The sequence below is a fragment of the Sapajus apella genome, unplaced genomic scaffold (genome assembly GCF_009761245.1).
Source record: "Sapajus apella isolate SASKATOON/1434 unplaced genomic scaffold, GSC_monkey_1.0 scaffold38, whole genome shotgun sequence".
NCBI lineage: Eukaryota > Metazoa > Chordata > Mammalia > Primates > Cebidae > Sapajus > Sapajus apella.
This window is the reverse complement of record NW_022436978.1, coordinates 2,342,878-2,354,283: the sequence shown is the minus strand read 5'-3', so window position 1 is coordinate 2,354,283 and position 11,406 is coordinate 2,342,878. Positions and strand designations below refer to the sequence as shown.

At 49.0% G+C, this 11,406-nt stretch overlaps 1 long non-coding RNA gene across 1 annotated transcript; it reads right to left on the bottom strand.

The window, feature by feature from the left end:
* Positions 1 to 5,944: 5,944 nt before the first annotated feature.
* On the bottom strand, positions 5,945 to 11,275 carry LOC116564737. The gene is made up of 2 exons (XR_004275067.1): positions 10,127 to 11,275; positions 5,945 to 9,540 (listed from the first exon to the last, which is right to left on the bottom strand). It is a non-coding gene; the product is annotated as an uncharacterized LOC116564737 (long non-coding RNA).
* Between the last annotated feature and the right edge of the window lie 131 nt (positions 11,276 to 11,406).

Here is an 11,406-nt window from a genome sequence, read left to right as displayed (position 1 = left end):
CTACACCATCCTTTCCCAAAGGAGACATAAAAGCGCTGGACCCTGCCATTTCCTCCTTCTCTTCCCTGCCCACTTCTAAAGCACATGAGAATGAGGAATAAAGTGTGCTAACAGGAGTGGAAGCCAGGGAGGGCAAAGGGGTAAAGCACAGGCCTTGCTAACCCATCCACCTGCTGCCCGTGTGGGGGCAGTGGGCGGTAAGAAAGCACTGGCCTGGGACCAGCATATCAACATGGGCCCACCATGGGCACTGCATCGGTAGTTAAGGGGAGGATGACTTCTTCAAGGTCACTTTACCAACTGAGACATCCACTGACCATTTCTAAGAGGAGACCCAGATATTTGCCCTTATAGGAACTTGAGAGAATAAAAAAGATGCATAAGCCACACCCTAAATGACATTGTGCAGTTAGATGCAAAGAACACAGACAAGTTTGGCTTTTTTTTTTTTTTTTTTTTCAGATACTGCGGTTGTGATGCTCTGTCATGGGAGTCCCAGTGGTGCTGAGCCTCACACAGGGCAGCCTCCTAGGACAACTATGGAGCCTCCCCACATGGGAGCCCAGACAAGTAGCTTTGTGTGGATCTGTTCTTGTACAGGTGTTAAATGCCCACCCTTCTCACCACATACACATGCCTTGTGTGGAGTAGGCACAATATAATGAATTAACATCTTTATAAACATTTAAAATTAATCATTTCTCTAATATGTACTTCATGTGTCAGGTTTCGGCAGCTAGAAAACTTCCAGAAAATAAAGATTGCCAACCTTGAGCATCGGGACATTACATGCTTTGGGCAGTGATGTTTTCCTGCTATCTACAGGCAACCTGGGGACTGGTGGTCAAGGAAGGAACTGACTAGACCAGGACTGGACACCAGTGCTTTTCCGAGCTTTGGTGTCCAGGGCTTCAGCCATGTGAGTTGCTCTGATTGCTTCCTGCCACAGCTCCTGAGAGAGCTGAGTGGCTACAACTTCTTTCATTTGCCTGTTGTAGTTGTTACAGAGACTCCTGAGCAAGAAAGGAAGCAGCCCACACTGACCTCCTTCCATTTTGGTCTTGTGGACCTTCCCCCAGGCCGTTGCCATGCCAATGTGGTCATTATGGGTGGTATCTTGGTTTCTATGATGGTGTCGACCTGAATACAAAGCCAAGGCTGCCATGAAGCATTCACGAGCTGACACACTTGGACACCGCCACAGTCTCTCTGCTTCGGTAATGCAAAGCTGTCTCACACTTCCAGATAGTTCTTTTGTGCTTGCAATCTTTGAGTGGGTTTGCTTGGTTTTCTAATTCTAAGTTGGCCTCGTAAGAACTGGAGCTTCCTGTGGGGTCCAGAACAAAGCACAGCTGAAATCATCCCCCGGCAGCAGCCTGCTCCAGTGCCCACAGATCTCTGTCCCTCACTGAAGCTGGCCACTCGCCTTCACTGGAGGGTTCTTCTATAGTCAGCTTGTCTCAGCGTGAGGTCCAGTCAAGGGGCTCCCCATGACTTTGAAAACAGAGAAGTAATCATGGGCTCTAGTACCTGCATCTCACATGTTTTAGATACTCAAAAGAAATCTTTTTCTCCATTCAACGTGTGGCCACTGATTGTTTAGTCACTGTGTGTGGATGGTAAGTACCACAGCCTTAGAATTCTCCTCCCGGCCAAGACACACCGTAGTGCCTCTGCAGTACAGTCTCTCTCTCCCCATCTCACGTGCCCCTCCCTTACAGCCGAGGTCCCTATCCAGCATGCTCCTGGGACAATGAGCTGGTTCTCTATCATTCCTACATGATTGAACAGACAACCCAGACAGCTAATGACCCATTTAATGTTTTTCTTTGACTTTTATGTTATCAAAGCCTAAAAATGACAGGCACATGTGTCTCTCCAACAAGTGATTCCTTATGAGGTCCTCTCCACATATTTACTCTATACACTCAATTTTGGCACCACAAGCTAAGCCAAAGATCTCTATGGTCATACGGAGATGCCTCAAGAAAGAACTTGTAGGGAGTGTGGTTGGCACAGGCCCTCTGGTTGCCAGTTCTTCAGGGCCTGCCTCCTCTGCAGAGCCGCCCTACCCAAGCCAGGCCTTCCCGAGGCCACCTGCCTCCAGTGCTGTGAGGCAGAGAATGGCATTATCTCGGCCCAATAGTGGCACTCTGATGCACAGAATCTACTCCAGGGCACCCTCATGGTGCACTTTGAAAAGGGAAGTCAGCAGGGCCTTGGCTGTCACACGTCACCATTCAGCATTTGCATGACGTGGTCATGCAATGAGAGGGGTGCTGGCCAACCTCGTGCCTTTCAGTCTTTTTAGCCCCTGGCCCTCAGTAGAAAGTCTGGCTTGGCAAATGCTGGTGGACTCTCCAAAGCCAGGGCTTTGTGGAGCCTTCATGGCAGTTTGAGTTCTCTCTCTGCCCAGTCATGCTTCTTCTCACATCCCTCCACAGGCGTCAATTCCTAATAAGCACCCCAAACTCCATCTCAGCACCTCCTTCTAGAGAAGTCATCCTGCAACAATCATCTCACCAGGGTCTGCCAATTCCAAGAGCCCACCTAAGGCTGGATGGTTAAGAACACCAGGTATGTAGGAGATCCGGAGCGTGGCTGGGCGCGTCACAGAACTCCTCTGAGAAGGCTGAGAGCATGGGTCCTGTCTCATTATAACCTAACCATTCAGCAGATATGCTTGAGCACCAGCTGCATGCCAGTGGCCCCATGGTGTCTGAGACAGGCACGCTCTCTCTAAGAACTTTCGGCATTATTCTAGCCCTGATTTACAGAGGAAGGAGCTGAGCTTTAGAGATACTAAATCACTTACCCAAGCCTGTGCAGTTAGTAATTGGCTTTGCCTGACATAGTCAGACAAACTAGCCCTTGCTTCGGAGGGTTGACCAGCATTTGCCAAGCCAGACTTTGTGCTGAGGACCAGGGGCCGAGAAGACGGATAGGCACGGGCTTGGCCAGCACCCCTCTCACTGACCATGTCATGCAAACGCTAAATGGTAACAAGCTACAGCCAAGGCCCTGCTGACCCCGTTCTTCAAAAGGGCACCATGAGGGTGTGCTGGCAAAGGACGATGGTGTCATCTTCACAGAATCGAGAAGGTTCCTAGCTGCTACCTCTCCCAGGCTCCTCCCCAGACAGATATGGCTCTGGAAGCTTAATTCCTTCATGAAGAAGCCACAGATTTCACCAGAGATGTGCGTGCACAGGCCCGAGGACCCAACACCCAGGCCTAGGCATGCATCTGAACCGTAGAATTCCGGCTGCCGGCTTTCCTCCTCTCCCTGCCTCATTCCCCTTCCTCTCCCTTCCCTGGTTCCTCTCTCTCAGAGGCAAGACCCATGAACAACTTTTCTGGGCCCAGTATAAGATATGGCTTTAGGTCAAATTCCGTGGTGTGGAATCCAGGCATTACTCACTGTTGTCCCCACATGGCCCCAGATGTCCTCTGCAGCCGCTCAGATGATCTGAAGCAGCATGCTGGCCTCTCAGGTAGGCCCTGTCCACCCTGCCCATGCTGGTGGTCTGCAGGGCTGCCTTCTGCCCTGGCTTTTCCTCTCTAGGTCCAGGTGGCCAGGCTTAGGCCCCAGACCCAGATCTGCCTGGGCTGGTGCTTTCGCCAGACCCCAGGCTCAGATCTGAGGAGCTCCCCCAAGCCTCCTCCCCTGCCCAGGGACTGGCACTTCCTTCTGGGGGTCACCCTCCAGGCTTTCTTAAAAAGCTGTAGCTGCTACCTGGATTCCCTGGCCTGATGATGGCCCCGCCCCTGACCACCTGGGCAAACATTGTGCCCGCTCCACCAGCGGCCCTCACTCAGGCCAGGCTCTGCAGCCAGGTAAGTGCTCCAGGGAACCTGTCTCTTTCTGCATCTGCCACAGCGTCTTTCCGCAGACTCTCCACTTTCTAGACCTCAAATACACATTTCAAGCACATCTGAATTATGTCATCTGGAAATTTCTGAACAGTATAAACAACCCTCAGTCAAGAGCTGGCTGAAGAGTCCCCTCGCATATTAAAAGGCACTATGGCAACTGCTAACATGGCTTGCTGCGTGGGCACGGCAAGATGATGTGGCAAAGTCCTAGAGTGCCAATGAGAGCCCCATTATCATCCTGTGTGGCACGCTGCTTGTCCCTTCCCTTCACAGCGCTCATCTCGTTTGTAATTTGCTAGTATTCTTCTTTCTGCTGATTGAGGCTCCTACTCCTACATTTGGACCCTCAGCCACATGCAGCCATGGACTGTGCGTGTTCTTGCTCACGTGTGTCTGCCCAGCAACAGCTACAGTGCCCAGCATGAGAGCTGCATCTCTAGCATTTGCATGATGTTATGACACTCATTGAGGCCAGAAAGAGCTACAGCAATGGAAAATGTTTGGAGACTTGGAGAGTTAGGCAAGAAAGACAGGGACTGAACTCTGAACAGCTGCGGACAGTGAGTCAGCTGGGTGGATTAAGGATGGCCACAGTTTCTTTCATGCTCCTCCCATCAAAACATGGGGTGGATGTCCCCTCTCCTTGAATCTGAGTGGATTCTGGGTTTGTTTAATCAGAGGAATTTGGTGCAAGGGATGCTGTGTCAGTTTCTGGCTGCAGACTCAGAAGAGGCTGGCAGCTTCCACATCCTGTGCCATGGGAGGCTTGCTCTGGGAGCCCTAAGCTGCCATGTCAGAAGTCTGCCCACCCTGAGACCATCATGCTGGAGAGGCCACAAGTAGGCCCAGCATTTCAACTGTTGCTGTAATTAGCCTCACTCAACATTTATTGGGCATTCAGTATATGCCAGGCACTGGGCAAGGTCACAGTGAGCAATAGCAGTCACAGGCTCAGTGCTCATGAAGCTCACAACGCAGACCCGAATCACACCATCACAGGAACAAGCTGATGGTTATCGGTACAGGATGCTAGAGAGTGTGACAGAGGGGACTCTGATCTGCTCTGGAAAGGAGAGGCAGGGAGGGCTTCCCTGAGGAGGTGGCATTTGAGCTGAGAGCTGAAGAATGGTCAGGAATTACCTACGGGAAGCAGGGAAGAAAAGGGAGGAGGGCGCCATGTGCCAAGGCCCTGCAGCACTCATGCCTATGGGACATCACGGTCAAGCTCTTCGGTGAAGTGTGCATGCATGCAACAAACAAGGCCTTCTCCACTTGTGTGCTTTTCTTTTGTAAATGTTTTAATTACAGAAATTTTAAAACATACACAAAAGCAGAGGGAATAGTATTAATGCAGGGGTCCCAACCCCTGGAGCCACAGACCGTGACTGCTCTGTGGCCTGTTAGGAACCTGGCCGCACAGGAGGAGGTGAGTGGCAGCCAGGTGAGTGAAGCCTCATCTATATTTACAGCTGCTTCTCATCACTCACATTACCGCCTGAGCTCCACCGCCTGTCAGATCAGTGGTGGCATTAGATTCTCACAAACTCTACTGTGATCAGCACACACAAGGGATCTAGGCTGTGCACTTCTTATGAGAGTCTAATGCTTGATGATCTAAGGGATATAGGCTGTGCACTCCTTATGAGAGTCTAATGCTTGATGATCTGTCACTGTCTCCCATCACCTCCCGTGGGACCACCTAGTTGCAGGAAAACAAGCTCAGGGCTTCCACTGATTCTACATTATGGTGAGTTGTTTAATTATTTCATTATACATTACAATGCACTAATAATAGAAGTAAAGTGCACAATAGATGTAACATGCCTGAATCATCACAAAATCCCCTCCGCACCAATGCTGCAGGTCCGTGAAAAAACTGTCTTCCATGAAACTGGTCCCTGGTGCCAAAAAGGTTGGGGACCGCTGTATAAGAACATCCATAGACCCTTACTCAGCGTCAATCATGATTAACGTTCTGCCCAGTTTTGGTTTCAGCTACACTTCCCACTTTTCTTTCCTTTCCTCTTCTTTGTTTCATCCACTCCTTTCCTTCTTTTTCCTTCCTTCCCTCCTTCCTTTAAAAAGTTTCCTGTAGTATTTTAAAGTAAATCCAAGACATCATGCAATTCCCCTAAAAACTCATGCTCTTATCCTTTTATAAAGCTCCAAATGACAATTTTAAAAAATTAAAATTGGAAATGGAGACTAGATGGACTCTTCCTCTGTGTGGTTAGGCCACCACTCACCGAAGGAACCGAGGGAGCCCACTGGGGACAGGGCAGCAAGCTTGGAGAGGCTCAGGTCATGGGTGGCACTTTCTCAGTGCGGTAACCATCGAGATGGCTCAGAATGCCCTGCAGAGGCTGACAAAGGCCACAGTGAGCTCTGCGGTTTCTTGTTCAACTTTTGGAAACCAGGAAGTCTCTAAGGACCACAGGAAATCTGATGTTGCCTGAGACGGGGTGAGACCATCACTACCAGTTCTCACAGGTGTCTCTGAGGTGGAAAAGTGATAAGCAGAGTTAAGTGGCTAAAAAAAGAGCCACTGGTGATTGGAGGCTAATGAGTGAGAGGGAAGTTAGATGGGAGGGGAAGGTAGGGGCGCTGTTCAGGCGCAGAACTTTTTTATTCCGCTTCAGGAAGATTTTTAAGTGGTGTGCCATGGTCCAAGTCATGTTTTAACGATCTCTAAAGTCCCCAGGTGAAGAAGGGCGGTGGCTGGGGGTTAGGGGCAGTGCAAGGAAGCAGGGAGGCCAGTCAGGAGCTGTTGTGGTTACGGAAAAAGATGACGGTGGTGGAGTCAGAGTGAAGGTGGTGGCTGTGGTGTAGAGAGATGAATGGCTTTTGACTTACTCTGGGGATAGAAGCAATGGTGAAGGTTAGAACTGAGAGAAAGGAAGGAATCAAGGATGACTTGGAGTTTGAATCTGCATGTTTGGATGGTTGGTGGTGTTGCTTCTGGGAGGGGAGGATCAGCAGAGAGCAAGTCTGGGGACGCTATCCGGAAGATGGTAGCCATGAGCATGGGAAGAGCTGAGGTCAAGAGAGAGTGGAGGCACAGCGACCGGGCTAGGAGCAGCTTCCCAGGCATCATCAAGGCAGACTGTGATTGGCTGAGGAGCAAATGAATGGGAAGTGAGGATGTGGAAAGGACGTGTAGGTGAAACTTGTACCAGGTTTGCTACGACAGAGTATCAGGAGTAATTCAATAAAACAAAAAAAATTTTTTAGATGCTTTCTTTTCGGCTAATTTGCAATTAAATGAAAGAAGTGATTCTAAGAACCTTGCTTGAATTCAATTCAGATGTGTCCTTGTAACTGCTGCCACAAAATTTAGTGGTATAAAAACAATAACCATTTTATTGTACTCATTATTTTGTGGGTCAGGAATTTGGAAGGGACTCAGAAGGATGCATCTAGCTTGGGGTCTCCCGTGTGGCTGCAGTCAGATATTGGCTGGGGCTGTGGCCACTGGAAGGCTTGACTTGGAGAGCCATGCCCCAGGGCCAGTAGTTAATGCTGGCTGCTGAGCAGTGCCCCAACACACGGCAGTGTCAGCAGGGAGGGCTCACGGTGCTCAGACCCTCTACATGGCAGCTGGCTTCCCCCAAGCAAGAAAACCAGGGGGGAGTTGCAGGTCCTTTTCTGACATGGCACCAGAAGCCGCAGAGTGGCCCTCTGCTATTCCACTGGTCAGAGCAGCCAGAGGCCAGCCCTGAGTCAAGGAAAGGGCTGTAGACTCCACCTCTTATGGGAAGGGTGTCAAATAACTCTGGGGCCACGTTTTAAAATCACCAAAGGCAGCTACTCTGTAAATTAACTCAACTTTCAATGACCCCAATCACTCAGTCCTCCAACATGACTCGCTAATGCCCAGAAGGAATCAAAAGAGCCAAGAGAGCAGAACGGATTGGACAAGGTGTGGACGTGTTTCTCAATGGTAGCAGCTATCACATTTTTGAGGCACAGAAGAGCTAAGTGACTTGTCCAAAGCCAGAGGAAGTGGGTAGTGGCACCAGGAGTCGGATCCATGTCTTTCTGATTCGAGAACTCAACCTCTTGGAGGCTGTTGTACTTTCTCCCCAGTTGGGGTTCAAGCACTGTCGTTCCAGTGGTCAATTTGTACCATATATCTGGATATAGCTCTTCTCCCAGAGGCCCTGAGTCAGGAGGACAGGGGCCCTAGCTGGGCTCGCCCCCCGGCAGGGGAAGAGGAACCCTGGCCATATTGTGGCTTCCTCCCAGGCCCTCCGCTCTCATGGCTGTATGCCGTCCAGCTTGGCTGGTGAAGAGGTCACCCCTTTGGTGAATGCAGAAAGACATGAACAACTGTGTAATGACCCCAGCATAAAGGAGCTGGGCATTTGGTGGTTTACTGGGAACTTGAGATGACTTTAAGATGATGTGAATGTATTTTAGAAATTAGTTTTCATATTTTAAAAGTTAAACTGACACCTAATAAAAATACATCATACAACATAGAAAGGTATAAAGAGAAAAGTAAAAGCATCTTATTCCTGCCACCAGCTCCATTTGCTGTGTCCAGTGTCTTCGTCAGGAAATGCCGCATGGGTGTGACTAGTGTTCACCACATAATCTCCCAGGGTGCCGTCATATACTACCTCAACCCAACTCACTTTGAACAAATTCTTTCCTGATTTTGCCACCACAGACATCATGGCCAAGAAGAATATTGTGTGTACTTTTGTGTACTTGTATGAGTGTATCTGGAGAAGGTGGGTATTTTTCTGAAGATGAAAATTGAGGTCGAAATATGTGCAGGAAGGGAAGATTATCTGACTCTTTGGTAGAATGATTACAAAAATGGTCCTAATTTTCTACCCCTCACTGTCTCTGAACCCTTTATAAAGTGATCTTGCAGTCCTCCCACCCAGAGGAACGAGTTCCTTTTCCCACACCTAGAATCTGGGCTGGCCTGTGACTTGCTTCGACCAACAGAACACTGTTAAATGATGCTCCAGTTCTGAGGCTGGGCTCTGTGAAGCTCCGGCACTTGTGCTCACTCTCTTGGAAACCTGCTCAGCGGCCATCTGAAGAAGCCCAGGCTATCCTTTTGGGGCCAGGGAGTCCACGTGGAGTACAGCCAAGTTGTCTGACCAAGACCATCCTAGACTAGCCAGCCTTCATTTGACCAACTGACAACAGACACAGGAGTCAGCCTAGCCACGATTAGCCAATGGGCATAGCAAGCACAGCCTCGAGGCATAGCTGACCACAGGCAGACAAGGGAGTGAGCCCACCAAGGGTCCAGAGCCCCCAGTCAACCTGCATATTTGTGGGCAAAATAAATCCTCAGTGATTTAAGCCATGGTTTTGAGGTTGTCCAACTTCAAATAACACAGAATAATGCAGTGTTATTCTGACAACTGGTAACTAATAGAGCCTTTTATATTAACAGTCATTCGTAGTAAAGGTGTGAAGGTCAAAGGCTGCCATAGCAAATCCTGGTTTATGGAAAAGTTTTTTATAACTCATCAGATAATCCATATTCAAGTAAAATGAGAATGGTTTAGAGAAAAACACTCCTACAGCTGTCTCAGCGTAACGCAGTAGCAGTAACAAGTTCTGTAAATGGTTCAGACTTACCAACTTCCCTGGGTCTTGGTTCCTCATCTGTAAAAGCAGGCTGACTTACATCAAGAACCTAGCAAATTATACAATTATACAAATTAAACAGTGCTACTGTTGTTACTATTAACAAACCAGTGATGCGACAAGCTGATCATTCTCATTTTTCATGAGGACCTGACACAACCCAAAGATCCTTAACATTTTTTTTTGGTTGGGGAGCCTCATCCACACCTTTGACACTGACGAAGCCTGTAGCCCCTTTCTCAGAACGTTTTAAAATTCAAACAATAAAATAAATTACAAAGGAAACCAATTATGTTGAAATACAGTTCTCCAAATATTAAAGCAGATGTATGAACTAGTAATACATGCATCTCTTTACTAATGCATTACATAAAATCTATCGGATTTTATATACATAAAATTTTATATTACATAAAATCTGCCATTTCTCACTGCCCCTTTCTTCCCATGAGAAAGATGGCTTCTGCTAAGCAGCCCTGGGTCCAGCCCTCCCTGCAGGCTTTGGGGAGGCCCTTTCTATTAGTCCTCTTTTCTCATCACCTCTTTGCCCTCCTATCTTTTATCCCCTACCTCCCTTCTCCCTCATCGGCTTTCCTGTCTCAAGCCAGGGAGAAGACAGCACCTGCCCCACTGACCTGGAAGATGGATGTTCTGGCCTCCCCGAAATGGCTTCCTTCTCTCCTCCGAGGCTCAGCCAGTCTGCCTTGGGAGCAGAAAGCGGGAGGCCTCCTGAAATCACCTTCTCTGTGATGATTCTATGGACTCACAGGCCAGAAGCCAAGCCTGTCCTAAAAACGAGGACTTCCTTTCGGTAAGGACTCATGCATGTCAAGTTTTGTTCACTTTTTAGCTTAAAAAAACTTAATTCATTCCAGGATTCAGATGGGGCTGTCAACTTGGAGCCAACCTCAGTGCCTGCATGGTGGAAGGCGTGAGGAAACCACACCAGTCTCCGACCTCCCCAGAGCTTGTAGGATGGGGCGGAGGAGGAGGGGACATACATCAAAGCCCAGAGGTCGGCCATCACCCTTCTGCTCGGGTTACCATCCTTCTTCAGAAACCAGCGGGTGTGGGAAAAGTAAAAGGCTGACCTTTTTCTCACCCCTAACCCACTTTGAATGTCTTTCATAATCACTATGCTTTCCCCCCAGATTTTGAGGCTTCAGCTTCAACTGCTGTCTCAAAAAGTCCGTTTTCTCATCTTGGGCTACAGGTTTTTCACCATCTGTTTGCTCTTCAGATGTGTGTGGGTGGCAAGAGATTTTTCCCACGCATCTTCAAACTGAAAGGGCTGACCTTGCTGTAAGGAGCCTTCTCAGTTCCCTGGGAGTCTCTGCGTCCTCAGCCCTCACCCAGCAGACGTGGCAGGGAGGGGCGGGGCACCTCTATGTGCCACAGAGTCTGAGGACACTGAACTGGGCTGGGATTACCTGGAATCAAGTGTGGGGCTTGGAAATCCTCCAGCAAAGACTTGGATCACCTTGAGTTGCTCTGCAGTTTAGTGGGGTGGGCTGAGGTGGAATGGAGGATTTTGACATGGAGGTCCCCAGATACCAGCCCCAGATGGGCAGCACACACATCTATGTGTGTCTCATCTGTTTCTTGTTCTAGTCCCCAGCCCGAGGCTACCAAGCCTCAGGAAGGACTGTTGTATTAACAAAGAAACTCTGGCTGTGTCATTTGGCGAAGCTGGACTATCTGCCATTACGTCAACTTGGTTACTAGACACTTGATTTGCAGGCACCTTTTTTTTTGAGACAGGCCCTCACTTTGTCACCCGTGGAGTGGCACGATCTTGGCTCACTGCAGCCTCTACCAAGTTGGGACTATAGACATGCACCACCACACCTGGCTAATTAAAGAAAAATAATATAGAGACAGGGTCTCTCTATGTTGCCCAGGTGGTCTCGAATCC